Source organism: Amphiura filiformis, chromosome 14 (assembly GCF_039555335.1).
Source record: "Amphiura filiformis chromosome 14, Afil_fr2py, whole genome shotgun sequence".
Taxonomy (NCBI): domain Eukaryota; kingdom Metazoa; phylum Echinodermata; class Ophiuroidea; order Amphilepidida; family Amphiuridae; genus Amphiura; species Amphiura filiformis.
Genome location: NC_092641.1, coordinates 5,398,492 through 5,413,598, shown reverse-complemented (window position 1 = coordinate 5,413,598; position 15,107 = coordinate 5,398,492). Strand labels below are relative to the sequence as shown.

At 35.9% G+C, this 15,107-nt stretch overlaps 1 long non-coding RNA gene across 1 annotated transcript in view; it reads left to right on the top strand.

The window, feature by feature from the left end:
* The window catches only part of LOC140168899 (uncharacterized), a 36,745-nt gene extending 23,228 nt beyond the window's left edge, over positions 1 to 13,517 (top strand). Inside the window, exons 2-3 of the long non-coding RNA XR_011861271.1 lie at positions 9,114 to 9,362; positions 13,472 to 13,517. This is a non-coding gene — a long non-coding RNA (uncharacterized lncRNA). The remainder of the gene's footprint in view (positions 1 to 9,113; positions 9,363 to 13,471) is intronic.
* Positions 13,518 to 15,107: the final 1,590 nt, after the last annotated feature.

Sequence of the window (15,107 nt, the reverse complement as noted above, 5' to 3'; positions counted from 1 at the left end):
TTATATTTACAACTTGTATCTTCATCGATCCAGAACAAAAGGAATATAGAAATCATTTACAATAGAGTACAATGTTGCCAACACTGCGATTAAAGTGCCAAATTGTGCTACCCAGCAAACACAAAACGTTTTCGACATCAGTCGCAAAAGGTTATAAAAGGTTGTCAGAAAACGTTTAAATGTCGGGTTATATAAAGGGTATATTAATAGAATAAAACGTTTTCATAACCTTAAAAAACATTTTTTGATAATCTACTGCTCAGCAAACAAAAATGTTTTATAAAGGGTATAAAAACGTTTTAATAACATTCCAAAAACATTCTTGAAAACTTGATACAAACATTCTAAACAGAATGTTATTTTGGGGTTGAAAAATATTTTGCGAAAAATTTTTCCCCAAAATATTTTCAATAACGTTTTAAAAACGTTTTCATGACCTTTATATAACCCGACATTTAAATGTTATTAAAAGGTTTTGAAAAATTTTAAGAACATTTCTGTGTTTGCTGGGTTCAAATATGTTAACATAATGTTATTTAAGTATTGACACAATATTTGGCAAAAATGTTTGATAAAATAGTTTACAATAACATTTTTTGAAAACACTTAAAAATATTGTTGTAGTGTGTTTTCATACAAAACATTTTAAAACGTTATCATGACCTTTAAATAACCCGACATTTTAACGTTATTAAAACGTTTTTACCTAAACCAAAAGCCAAACTATAACTTATTTAAAACGTTTTTAAAACGTTTTTGTGTTTGCTGGGTAGTTCAGTTTTTAACATAAGATCGTTTACCACGGCTTCACAGACTCTTCATATGAATATTTAACTTTAACAACTGCAACTATTTACCTTTAACTTTGTTTCAGCTTGTTTTGATACTAGCTTTGTTTCAGCTTGTCTTGATACTACAAAACACAACAGATACGGAAAAACCGCGATGCTATTTCAAAATCAATCTGTGTTTTGTTTTACAGTTTTGTTTACTTATTAGAGACATTTGCAAACGTAGACATCTATTCAAAACCACTCTCCTGTATCGAAGCGAGGTCACGTATTTAGCCAGTTTTGAAGATTTTCTACGTTTGAAATGAACGTAGATACATGGTCATGATGCAGTACGACAGCAACTTCGTGACCTCTTTTGTTCGACAGAAAATTTATACGGGTTGGTGAACACGGGTTACGTAACACAATGTTGAAATTTTAGCCGGCAAACGCTTTTTATCAAAATAGCTCCAGAAATGGAAGACACGGGTCGTATATTGCATCATTCATGTACCCTGACCACAGATAAGACATCAAACATTTGTGTAAAGCAACAAATAACGTGTAAAAGTTGAATTAAACGGAAAAAAGAAGCTTGAACATGTCCAAAGTAGCTTGGAAAATGAGAAAAATTGCATGTCACGAACACAAAAATGTTCATATCATCAAGCAAGAAAAAACGCCGGAATCAAAAATCGTGAATTTTGGTTGGGGTATATTCGTAGTCGTATATTGAACATGTTGAAATGTTTATCTTTGTGCGTGACTACTGTCACGCCATATATTGTACGGCCGATGTTTTTCCTGCAAAGAAACTTTCATTGTCAATTGTCCATTGTTGGTTATTTAACTTGAAAATAATACTCCCAACGTTCAAACAATTTTAAAAGTCAACATAAAGGTTTGTGTTACATTATTTGGACGGTGTTAATTCATTCCAGAAATAGAATACACGAGTGAGGCACTAAGTATGGTATGGCTTAGTGGTAAATACATGTATTTGGAAGTTCGATCTTGGCTCGAACCCCGCAAGCACCTCTCTTTGATTTTTGATTTGATTTTAACTCATATTTTTAAATCCTGGTTTTCATATTTTTATTAAAGCCATAATATACGATTTCGGGCAAATTTGAAGTTTTGTCATTTCAAAAATTATAACAATATTTATAATATTAGTAAATAACTGTCAGGAAGGTTTTCACGTTACATTTGAAGCAGAAGTAGCGAGATAAAAAGGAAAGAAAACACTTAATATCTTGACCGCTTAACTGTGGTGTTCTATGGGGGATTGGTCTAGACAACGAACTTGGCTGATTCCAATTATATTAAGTGTAATCCGAGGTGTAAGTTGAACATTGTGTAAAAATTACAAATATGCCAAAATATTAGGCTTGAAATTCGTGCATCTCATGATTTGATATGTAGGCCTATGCATAAAAGCTCATAAAATATGTTGCCGATATGGGAGGGTCCAGTCCAATTAAAAAATCGTGAAAATCTGTGTTGACGTTTAATTCCTTTATTTGATAGGCCTAGGCCTATTATATTCTTGAACTTTTAAAAATTACTTAAGTTTGACATGCTTTATTTGATTATATCATATTGAAAGCTACTGAACTTAAATGCATTTTTTAAAAAGATATGAACTCGAATGTAGGATTAGGCTTAAACATGAACAAGAAATAAATCATGAAAAAAGTGGGCCTTCAAGCCGACATTCATTAGGCCTATATTATTAAAGACAAAAGGGAGAGGAAAAAAGAAACGAAAAACGAACTGAAAAATTCCACATCATCGATAAGATAACATGGGAATCGAACTCTCAACCTTCGGCACTACACACCTTCGCTCTGTCCACTAAGCCATCGCAACTTGTTCGGGCAAAGGGTATTCTTTTGCTATCTTATTTCTCGTTCAACGTGTTCAAGGATCTCACTCAACAACAATCTTTTCAAAACTGCTTGTACTTCAGTTAAATGAGATGATACTACCTTCTTTGACGACTACAATATTTTGTTACACAATAGAGTATTATAAAATATATAACAATAGACGTTTTTAATTGCTATATTAATCAATATAACATGTATAATAGACAGCGCCGGCTGTGATCCATTTCGTGAAGCATCGTGACACTTGCAACGTGCGCTTCCGGCACGAGGACTCAAAGAACGCAACTTTTCAACCTACGACTAGGTTGTTCCACCGCTCATTTTCGCTGAAATTTTAATGCAAGCTGTGGTTAATTAATGTTTATCACAACAGAAAAGCATTAGACCGGCGTTTCCTCAAAGCTGCAGATTTAACCATTTTAGTGATCGTGACATGCATTTTCTCTCATTTTTTAGGCTACTTCGCGCACCAAAAGCATTCATTTTTTCCACAATAATTCAACTTTTACACGTTATTCTTTGCCTTAATACTCATGTTTCATATCTTATCTATGGGCTCAATATGGAAATGAAGGGAGAAACGACTCGTGTATTCCATTTTTTGATGTTTTCTAAAAAACCGTATTTGCCACCTGATTTTCAACATTGCGTTACGTAACAGCAGAGGTCACGCCGGTAACAAACACCGGAAGTGAGCTAAGTTGCTGTCGTACTGGATGCAGTCATGTCTACAGTAGAATTCACCACGACCTTTGCAGGACTTAAACCCCATTAAAAGCTATTAAACCAAGATAACACTCATTGAAAACAGCTCAACTGATTAAATCATATCTTCTCTGGTTAAATACACACAACATATGTTTCTGCTTTACATGTATAATGGAGCAATGAGCTGGTATTATAGTTTCAGTTGGGTGAACGATTATAAAGAGAACGCTAGAGAACACTTCTGTGTGGGCTTTTGTTTACGAAATGAGACAAAACTCTGCTTATTGTTAACCAGCGTTCTTGAAAATGAGAAGCATGGTGGTTTGCAGATTTAACACGGTTTGGAAATAATTTCTTCATATTTTTTGGTGTTATCTGTCGTTTACATATCCTTCCTAAAACACCAAAGTACGAATATTTCCAAACATCTAAATTAGCTAAAAATTTAGGACATGTTACAAAACTATATTTTCTAGAATTTTAGAAGAGTACTTTTAATATTGGCCGGTTATTTTTCACACAGCGACGTTAACTAGTCAATGTACTATTACCTATAACATACACTAAAGATTTCACACCACCAAATAGTATATATGGTTGTGCGCCCTTGAATTTCACTTCTCAGAAAAACCCATTGATTCTGAATATAAGCATTAAAATGAGCAGAAATTTGCATAATTTTAGCCAAATTTGGATTGGTCATGATTAGTAATATTAATTCCTGCAAGTGTACCACAGATGGGAGAGATCGAATAACTTTTAATGATTTTAAGCAGCCTTTTCTTTACAGAAACACCGGCATGGTTTTGCCTGAAAAAAGGAAATTCCCAGACATCGTAGACTTTGAGGGCCAGTCGTAAAAAATAATGACGGTCAACCTATATTTTTTCTCAGCCAGAGGGATCAGGCAAGGGCTGATTTCAACCATCATAGCTGTCGCTTAAAACTGAGTCGCTCCTGTGAAGAAAAAATGACGTTTTCTTAAGGCAAATTTAGCACATATCTCTATGGGACTCTGATTTGGTGGTGTGAGATCTAAAACAACAAAGTACGAATATTTCCAAACATCTAAATTAGTTAAACATTTAGGACATGTTACAAAACTATATTTTCTAGAATTTTAGAAGAGTACTTTAATATTGGCCGGTTATTTTTCACACAGCGACGTTAACTAGGCAAATCCCCATACTTCTAACATACGCTATTTGTAGAGGTCACGCGTCAATGGTAAGAGCACTGTGTATTGTGTATAGGAAAACGGACAGTAACTGCAGTATGTTGAAAATGCACAAAATTTGTCCATTTTACATTATGTTAAAGACAGTCAAGAATAATGAACATACGAAGGAAAGTCTAATTATTATTATGATCCCTTTTGTTTGTAACAAATCATTATAATAAAGCTACAGCGATGTGTTAAAAGTTGACTACATTTAAACGTGGTATCCATACGCAGAGATTGTCCATTGAAATGTGTGTGAGTGTTTCCCTACGAATGTTATAATCACAATATCATGCGTTTTTTGTACAGGTCAGGGGTGGGGCAATAATTATGTGTATCCTCGGGGTGGTGAATTATTATAGGGGAACATATTATTTGTTGGCAGGTCAAAAAAGGGGGAGGGCAAATATTATTTGGCAGAGCCCCTAAATATTTTTCTTTCCCCTTCCCCCAACCAAAATTACAATTCACTCCCCCATACTCCCGGAAAAAATCCTGGTGCCGACACTATTTTAAAAGAACCCCGATTAAGATTACGGTACTGTTTTTTTATGGTAATCTAATCTTCCATTTTCTTAAATTATCTTGGTGTTCTGTGCGAAAATCTTGAATCTTGAATAAAAGGGGGAAATTCAACTTCTATACCCCGGGCACAGTGACATCGCCCCGATATCTTCATAGTAGAAATCGCCATGGTAGGTTGAATCCACAGCCACGAAAGGTCATTTTATTCGGACCTTATGAGATGCATATTTTTAGCGAAGTGACCTGACTAAGGCTACTGACAAAAGACGGGGTAATTGATTTTTCGCTCTGTGAGCAAGCTTGTATACGACATTGCGGTCAATGGTTATACTCTCTCCACTTGAGTGATCGTGAGTGCCGCTATAGCCTACTGCGCGCTGTAGTCCATATACAGGACCAACGCAATATAAAATTGATAGTTTTGGTGAAATTTTGAGTTCAAAGCGCACGGCCAATTTTCAAAGCGCACGCTAACGACTATAATATCTGTTCAACACGTATTTTCAAGTGTATGAGACCACATCTGGTTTCTTGAGAAAAATTCATTTACGGGAGATATTCATCATTTTCGAACCCAGTATCCGAAGATTTTCGTCTGATATCAAAATCGTGCATAGCAATTCACGTGTATCGATCCCGTGTATTCGTTTTAATGTCTCTGCTGCACCAAATAATTATTAGCCAGGCGATGTCGGTGTGCCGGGGACTATTAGGCCTACAATGATGGCAAGCTCCCTATACACTGCCTCATTTCAAATATATAGTTTTAGTTTTGGTTTTGGTTTTGGTCACGTGGTTTCCTATTGTCCTGCCTAACCACTTGAATCACAATATATCGAACTCTTTGTTTCTACCTTTTGTTTAAAACTAAACATTTGTGACAGGTAGTTTCGGTTTTGGTTTCAGTTTCTTATAAGTGGTGTGACGAGTTACCTGATCTAAGTATACAAAAGAAATGTTTAAATTTCGCAGTGCAATATTCACGAGCAGAGAAGTCAAACAAAACAGTCTACATTTGAAAGCATTGATTTAGTTTGAAAGCATTGGCTTGAGACTACGAAATAGCCTAAGCTGATTTCACTGTGAAAATATATAGACCATCGAAATATTTGCATTCGACATTACAAAAGGGCCACTACTGTAATTGTATAGGTGCTATAAACAAAATCGATTCATGTCCTTAATCCCATGTACCAGAATCGATGGAAGGCCATTATATGACCTCTAATAACCTAATGACTTTTGCTGAAGCAATTTTTACTGCAAAAAGTAGAAGATAGAGGGGAGAAGATTGGTGTGTGTGTGTGTGTGTGGGGGGGGGTTGGAGGGCAAGGGGGATATGGGCCGGGAGAGAGAAACATATGAGAGAGAGCATTGGAAGTGAAAGAGAAGGGGAGGAGAGCTCGAGATGAAGATATCGAATGTAGGGGAGGAGGAGGGGAAAGTGGTAATTTAGGAAAGAGGTGGTTATATAGGAGGGAGCCCCTCTTAAAGAGGTATGGGTTGTGCTTCCGGGGATAATAAACTAATTCATAATCAAATCATCTCCATGCATCGTTTATGTTTCATACAAACAAACAAATTCCCCACCCCACCCCATCCTTCAGTATACGCGCATGTATATGATTTCTAGGCCTAGAGCTCGTGAGTGTAATATGCCACCTACCTTCGACAGAGAGCATCAACTGTCGTCCGCGGGATAGATTTCCGATATCAATCATGATAATAATTATGTTAGCACAATAGGCTATTGTATACTTCTGGTTATATACCCTATACTGTGTCCTCCCAGCATAATAGTTTTATGATTGCAGATCAGATCAGCTCTACTTTTTAATCCCTTGATTTTTGGTTTCGGAACAAAAGAGAAACCAAAACTATATATTTGAAATGAGGGATTGCTCGGACCAGAGAAGATGTAAAGAAAGGAGTTAGATCCAGCTATCCTCAAACAAAATATGTGTGTTGCCGCTCATTCAAAAGCAATCACGCTATTTAGGTTTAACAATAAAATACAACAAAAGGGTTCGAACCAATGACGGGTGTGATAGACAAGTTGCTGCTTACTAGTTTTAGGGAAAGGTCAGTGTCTGTATACCATCAATACCATGCATACCATGCATGCAGATCCTAACATCCAGTTTATTTCAAATAAAATATGACCGAAGTTCCATGGCAAATAATAATTTTGCACGCTTGGTTACGCTTTCAACCTCTACGATTTATGATACAGCCTATTTTCAATTATCAAAATATCTTTATTAGGTTTGCAGGAAAATACATAAAACAATAAAATTTATTAAAGGGATGATCAAAAATCATCCCTTTTCTAACAAAATCCTAAAACACTCTCCTAAATAATTAATATATGTTCCAAAATGGGCGGATTTTTTTGGAATCTTTACAAAACTACACTTCTTTCTTATAGTATGCACGTGTGGCATCCCTTCAGAGCAACATCAGGTACTTAACAAACACGTGTTATACTTTCAAGGGATTCTCTATAGAAACATTGGATATGGTTTCAATTCTGTAGTGAAAATTAATCAACCGTAGTCGGCAACACACATCACATCAAAGGCTACTTTCAAGTAGATGTGTAACTACTTGAGAATAAAGGACTATGAATAGGTCCGACAGGATTACCTCCGGGACAAATGAAAATTTTCTGATATACAACCGTTTTTGAAAGTTTCCAAACTTTTTTTGAGGAGTTTATATACCAATTTTCTCAGAAAAGTCAAAAATTCAAGATAGACCAGTATGTGATGCACCCGACGATATTATACTAGATTTCGCGGTTCTCAGGTTCGGGTTGGGCGGTTCTCGTGATAGGCCTATCTGTAATTACCCAACACCCGTTACCCATAATAATTGTCCGGACCTTCCAATCTACAACGGTATACGTCTCTCAATGATTAAGACAAAACTTAATCAACTCTGTTTTGTAGCTGTGACGTTTACCTCGGTACCCATAATCTGAAAACCCATCGTTCGCCTATTCCAAGCCCTGTCCTGCTACCACATTGGAGGACCCAAAAATACCCCGAAATTCTAGTAGTGTCTGGATGTAGACCGTTTATTCAATCGGGAGAAATGTGAACGCAAACGGGTTATATAGGCCTTAACATAACTGATGGTTTTTATGTTAATCATGTTTTGGGCTTGAAAATAGGCCTATTGGTCCGATGAGATGCACCTGTTAATCACACTGTAATGCTTTCCGATGCGCGATGCGGTACTCTGCGCACACCCAGTTGATACTCCGCGATAGCATACCGCGAGCAGGCGATATCGCACCGCGCATATGCGATATCGCACAGCGCGAAAGCAATGCGCGAACGCGATAGCGCGCGGACGGACGGATGGACACTCTGTGATAAGTATTAAGATTATATTAAGATTATATTATATTATATTATATTATATTATATTATATCATATCATATCATATCATATTATATTATATTATATTATATTATATTATATTATATTTTCTATTACCTCCACGACCCATTATTCAAAATCGCGCACTGTGATTTGTTGAAACGCGTCACGTGAGAGCCCATTATTCTGCAATAATGGGTCGAGCGCCGTAACACATTCTACGCACAGCATCACGCTTGGTTACGCGTGCAATATTTCCGCGATACGCGTTGTCACTTACGCGTACGCGCTCCACCTTAAATAAACAACTTAAAATATTTGTGCCAAAAATGATATTTTTCTCTTTAAATCGCACTATTTTATGGTAATAGAATAGAAATAAAGGGTGCAGCATTATCCTTCACACGCAAATAATGTGTCCTCAGCAGTAAAAACGTTTAAATAATGGGTTCGGCTGCGCCTCACCCATTATTTACGTTTTTACTGCCTCGGACACATTATTTGGGTGTAAAGGATAAAGCATTACCCTTTATTTCTTAAATATTATATTATATTTAAATTATATTTATAATATTAATGATTTTAAGTAGTAATTTTGTTTCTTAGCATGGTTAAGCTGCATTCTTCACCAGCACCATTGCAGTGGTAAATTATGCATTCTTGTACCCCAACCTGATCCCGAAGCACCTTGTAAATGTACTCGATTCCTCTACCAAGACCACCAATGGAAATGGAAATGCATATCGGCGAACCAAGATGTTTTCTATATTGATAACCTACAAACTTTGATCGACGAAAATGATTTGAACAGTTTGAACAGTTTGGAAAGAAGAATGGGATGCCAAAATACGAATGGTAAGCATGGTGATTTATATGATTTATATACGATTTTCAGTTTTAGTGTAGTATCCAAGATTTCTTCTTTACTGTAATCGTGGTAATGCTGAACTTTTAGCAGGCGTGACCTTTGAAGAGTGCAATTCTTAACCGACGATCATTATCATTCTCTGCGCAAACAGTAGGGGGTGAGGAGGTTGCCCCGTCGGAAAAATGGAGACCAAAAAATTAAAATGTATTTTACTTCAGACATTTGGGATGCCCTTTCCCTTCTTGAAGGTGCTATATATTTATGTATTGTATGTATATGGGCTTTTCAAATATTCCCCTGTCTGAAACAAAGGTGGTAAACAGTAACAGGTGCTTTGTACAGTAACAGGTGCTTTGTACAGTAACAGGTGTTGTTATCATTTTTAAGGATGCACTATCCTCTCAGTAATGTTCATAGCTACATTGGGCTATTCGCCGTAGCAAAGTGATGTAATAATCGGATTAAATGCCATGTAGCAATAGATGAATACAAGTATGAATATATCGCCCTGCACTATAACGTTCACGAGGTACCTATGCATTGAACCACAGATGTTAAAGAACAGAGATAAAGACCTGGATCGTAATTCTATAAAATCAGGCACAGCGCCATCATCCCTATATCTTCGTGTCAGAAATTGCCATGATAGTAGTACTCTAGGCTCTAGGGGGGTTTCGTGTACATGATTCTTTTAGAAATTTACTATATATTTTCATGTTATATAATTATACCAAGACAGTCAGAAAAAGTTTGGGAAGGAAATTCAGACAAAGTATGATTAAACATGGCGTCCAAAATGGCCGCCAAATAGGAATTTTCCATTAAAACACACTATATCAACATACAAATGATTTAGTGACGGTATTATGGCCTCAGCATTTGACCAAGGGGCCACCAATGATCCTGTCGAAAAAATTTCACGAATACGTCTGGCCTGTAATTCCAACAGGAGTGACCAACTTTACTTTATATTTGCGTCCACAACAAGACGCACTTGTGGCCCTCTCCTCAACTGATGAAGATTTGTCATAAATGTATTAAATTAGTAAGTAATTAATGGTGCACAAAAAGTATCAGTACACTTTTATTTAGTACACATAGAAGTAGAATCTTAAAAGATTCAATGCCATGGTATCATGATTAAATGGTGTGGTAAAATTAGACCGATTTTCCTTCAAGAAGTTATAAATACAAGGAGGAAAATTGTTTTTGCCACAATTTTTCATTTGCTCCCCCTATTCCGTTTAAAGGCATTTTTGTTAATGTTCTGTTTTCTCTTTTCCTGTTGTTACTGCCGATTTATGGATTATAGTAGAACCTGATGGTAAGCGCATATATCTAAACTTTGCAAGATTGTAGCTCATCATCATCACCATTATTATCTAAATTATTCATCATCATCATCCATGGTTGTTTCATGTGATCATTTATTAGATTTTTTAACAAAACATTATATTATAATGTTTCATTCTAGACCTGGACAATACTAACAACTGTAGGGCATACATATATTTTCAGCTCTTTTTAAAACAGGTCTTCTTTCTTTTTCAACTTTTTTTTTCTGTTTTTTTTTTGTGTGTGGTATTTTTATTCTATAAATTGTATATTTGTTTGCAAATTGAGGGCGCTATTTACTTGTATTTTACATTTAATTTAGCCAAATAATATAAGTCATTCCTAACATTTCATAATAAAAAGTTTTTTTTTAAATGTCGTTGCCATTTGTTACTCTTTTCTAATGTTTTAATGGCATTATACCAGTGTCTACCCCTTTAAAGATGACAACACGATTTATGATCAATAGCGCCATCAGTGTTCACCTTTTCTTAAAAATGACGTACAGTATAGGTGCCAGCCCCCTGAAATTTCCGTGTCGTTGGACAGATGTTTTAAATGGACGAATCAGAAATCAAAATGTTCAGAAGATTCTGGGGATTCTTTTCTGCCATGTGGCAAAATCTGTAACCCGATCGTTCTATTCCATTTCCATGGCAACGGTCACGCTATTTAAGGATTTTTATTATTTTTACCTAAAAATGGCATATTTTAACTAGCTATTTCTTGAAAACGAAATAGAGTAGAAACTTCATATTTGGTGTGCAGAACACATGTCACAAGGATATTTAGAATATGTAAACATATCATCGCTTAATTCAATAACTTTAATTTATGGGTAAAAATGCCACTTGTTTGTGATTTTTGTTCAGTTTTGACCAAAAAATGTAACTTTTACATGGGAATTTTAAAAAAATGACATGACACGGGGTTTCAGATTTGGCAACATGACAGAAAAGATTCTCTAGACTCTTCTGAACATTTTGATATATAATTTGTCCATTTGAAACATCTGTCCTAAGAAATCGTTAAATAGAGCACTTTTATCTATGTAGCCTCCCTACTGGTAGTTTTACATGCTATTAAACACAAACAACCGTGCATTATTTGCGGCGGTAGTGGGGGAGGACGGGGACACGATCCCCTAAATTTTCGGTCTAAAAGAGACGAGAAAAAATGAAGCACTAATTACCTTTTTTGCACGAAAAAAACCAACAAATATGGTGAAATTGCACAATTGTGCACGCTTCGCGCGCACTGGCCCATCAACTAGCAAGAACTTTTTAAAATATATAAATCCAGCTATATGAGCATTTCATGTGGTGTACCTCAGGGGTCGATTTTAGGCTCATTACTATTCATACTGTATGTTAATGATATTATAAATACTACCTTTGTTCTAGAATTTGTTTTGTTTGCACACGACACTGCTATTACATATTCACACCCAGATATTATATCTAAATTTGATCTCATTAACAAGGAACTAGAAGAGGTCAATAATTGGTTTAAAGCAAATAAACTGTCTGTAAATGCAAGCAAGACAAATTATATGCTACTTGGTACAAGTCGTAAAACATGTATTTGCAATGATAGTGTTAACATTGTATTGGATAATACGAATTTGGAAAGAGTTAAAAATACAAAATTTCTTGGAGTAACAATTGACGAGAACCTGACATGGAAAAATCATATCGATAACATTGCAAAAAACATGTCTAAGGGTATAGGAATCATTAACAAAATTAAACATTTCGTACCTGAGCATATTCTATATTCATTATATTGTACACAGATACTTCCTTATGTTGATTACGGTATTATATCATGGGGCAGCACTTGTAAAACATACTTAGATAAACTTTTCAAGCTGCAAAAGAGGGCACTTCGAATTGTATCAAATAGTCATTACCTAAGTCATTCAGCTCCTCTCTTTCAGAACTATAAAGTACTTAATGTCTACGATACCTATGATCTTGAATTAAGTACTTTTATGTATAAACATTTTAAAAATCAACTTCCAGAAGCATTTCAAAAGTATCTTGTAAGGCAGAGTACTCTGCACAAGTACCACACGAGAAACAATGAAGATTACCAGGTTCCTAAATCTAAAACGAATTTCGCTCATAAAACCTTAAAAACAGCGGGCCCAATTAAGTGAAATTCACTTGAGAAACATATAAAGACTATAAAGACGATCAAGCATTTCCAAACCAAAGTGAAAGATAATATTATTCTTAATTACATTTAGTATTTTATCACATTTTCTTGCACGGCTTAAAGTAATTTAATTGTGTATCGTATTATCTGTAATATAGTTAATGTAGTATTGCATTTATCTCGGTAATTTCTTGCATACTCTTGATCACAAAACAGGCTCTTATAATTTTTGTTAGGGTAAATGGGGGCGGGGTGTTTTGCGGTATATTTTGTTGTTGTTGTTATTTTGAAACTTTTTTGTTGTTGTTAGGACATGGGGTTCTTAATACAGGCCATCCGGCCTTCCGAGAACCTCCTCGTTCAATGTATGTGTTTAATTGTTGTGCTGTTATATTTTATATCTGAATGAAATAAAGATGAATGAATGAATGAATGAATAGTCTGAAATTGTTTTTTGCCCGCGCTTCGTGCAAAAAAGACCGCAGTAAAACCGGAGCCAAATATGCTCGTCCCCGACCACTTAATGCTTTCGTCGCCACTGATCATATCATCTGACTTATCAAATTTACCATGTCGTCGTGTTTTACTTTACATTATACAGGTTAGTGATGTCGCCAGCAACAAGAGCATGAGTGCAGATGGGAGGGATTCTGAAATTTTATATTGTGCTATTTCCAGCTACATGTTTTCGATTTTCCGATATTTAGCCACGCTGCGGCATTTTTAACGCATAATTGGAAACTTCGTAAAAAACAGGAGAGTATTTACGCATGAAGATCGGAGCAAGATGAACTTTTTACCCCTGTTTACCCCCTTAAACAAGAAATATCTTTCAACGACAAAGCCTGAGGAGTAGCAAATGTGGGTATATTGCTGCTGAGGCCGGGTCCGTTCGTGGTCGATGTTCTATGTGCAACTAAATAGTCACGTGACTATCCGGAGACTTTATACCCATCTTTTGTACCTCATCCTCTGGATTAAGGTCATATAATATAATTGCATAATGAACTGTGCTCTGTAGCGAATGGAATAGTTTGCTAATGAATAAATGTAGTAGGTTATAATTCCCAAATAATTGGCAGCAGGGGGCGGAGTTAAATTGAATGTGTACAATTGGGCTCATTATCTGTATTCGTAGCAAGAAGGGGCTAATATCAGGTGTCAATTTGTTTATAGAACGCCTTCGGCGAAAAACTCCATAACGATATGTCGTCGATAGTATAAAATATACTGCCGGGAGAGATTCTGCTTAGAACTATGGACCCGTGGTGATGTTAATACTAGGCCTAATATTCTCCTGATCATGGGCGCGCGCACCCCGGGAAACAGTATGCTACTATATATATATTGATCTTGAACCCGCCCCCCCCTCAGATAGGGAGGTTTGTTAGCAGCTAGGGGGGCAAGGCTGCACTGGTACCATAGATAGCTGACATAACGGGATACATCAAAATGCAAGATAGCAATTGAAAAAGGTTACCGAACTTTACACAGGGCCTAATTTCAAACTTCTTCAACTTGTGTTAAAATCCATACCAATGTATTCCTCTAGTCACATATAATCAGAAAGTGTATAGTTTACGTTCTTGAGTTATTACGGAAAAGGTCAAAGGTCACTTTTTGGCTCTGTTGCGGTCGAAAACATCCTTGATCCGATTATGACAAAAATGTATCAAAAGTTTTGTTTTGATGCAACAATTTAAAGAAAGATAGTATTGCACACTGTAGGATGTTTCGTTACGTAATGCCTGAAAAGAGGTCAAGATCAAATATTATAGTCCTTGATCTATATTTGCTTTATCACCTAGGTAACGAAACATCCAAGATCATGCAATCCTATTTTTATTTGAATTGTTGTGTCAAAACGAACATTTTGACACCGCTTTCATCAAAATTGGAGCTCTTTGATGTTTTTGACCACCCCGCCAAAAAAGTGACCTTTGACCTTTTCCTCAATTAGGGGGATGTGATTTTCTTCGGAAAGGGGGTCATGAATATACTAGGGGTCATATAATTTTTATACCAAAATTAGGAGGTTATATATTTTTAACACCCAAAATAGGGGGTAATAGAATTATTAAGGGCTGATGACTCAAACTTTCCGCGCCCTGCACGTGCATTCTTTAACTTACTAATCAAAATGTGCGAACAATGTTTAGTTATAATGCAACATTTTTGCTCGCTCCGCGCGCCTTCTTTACACTTACGATCAAAATTTTAACGCGCTCTGCACACTT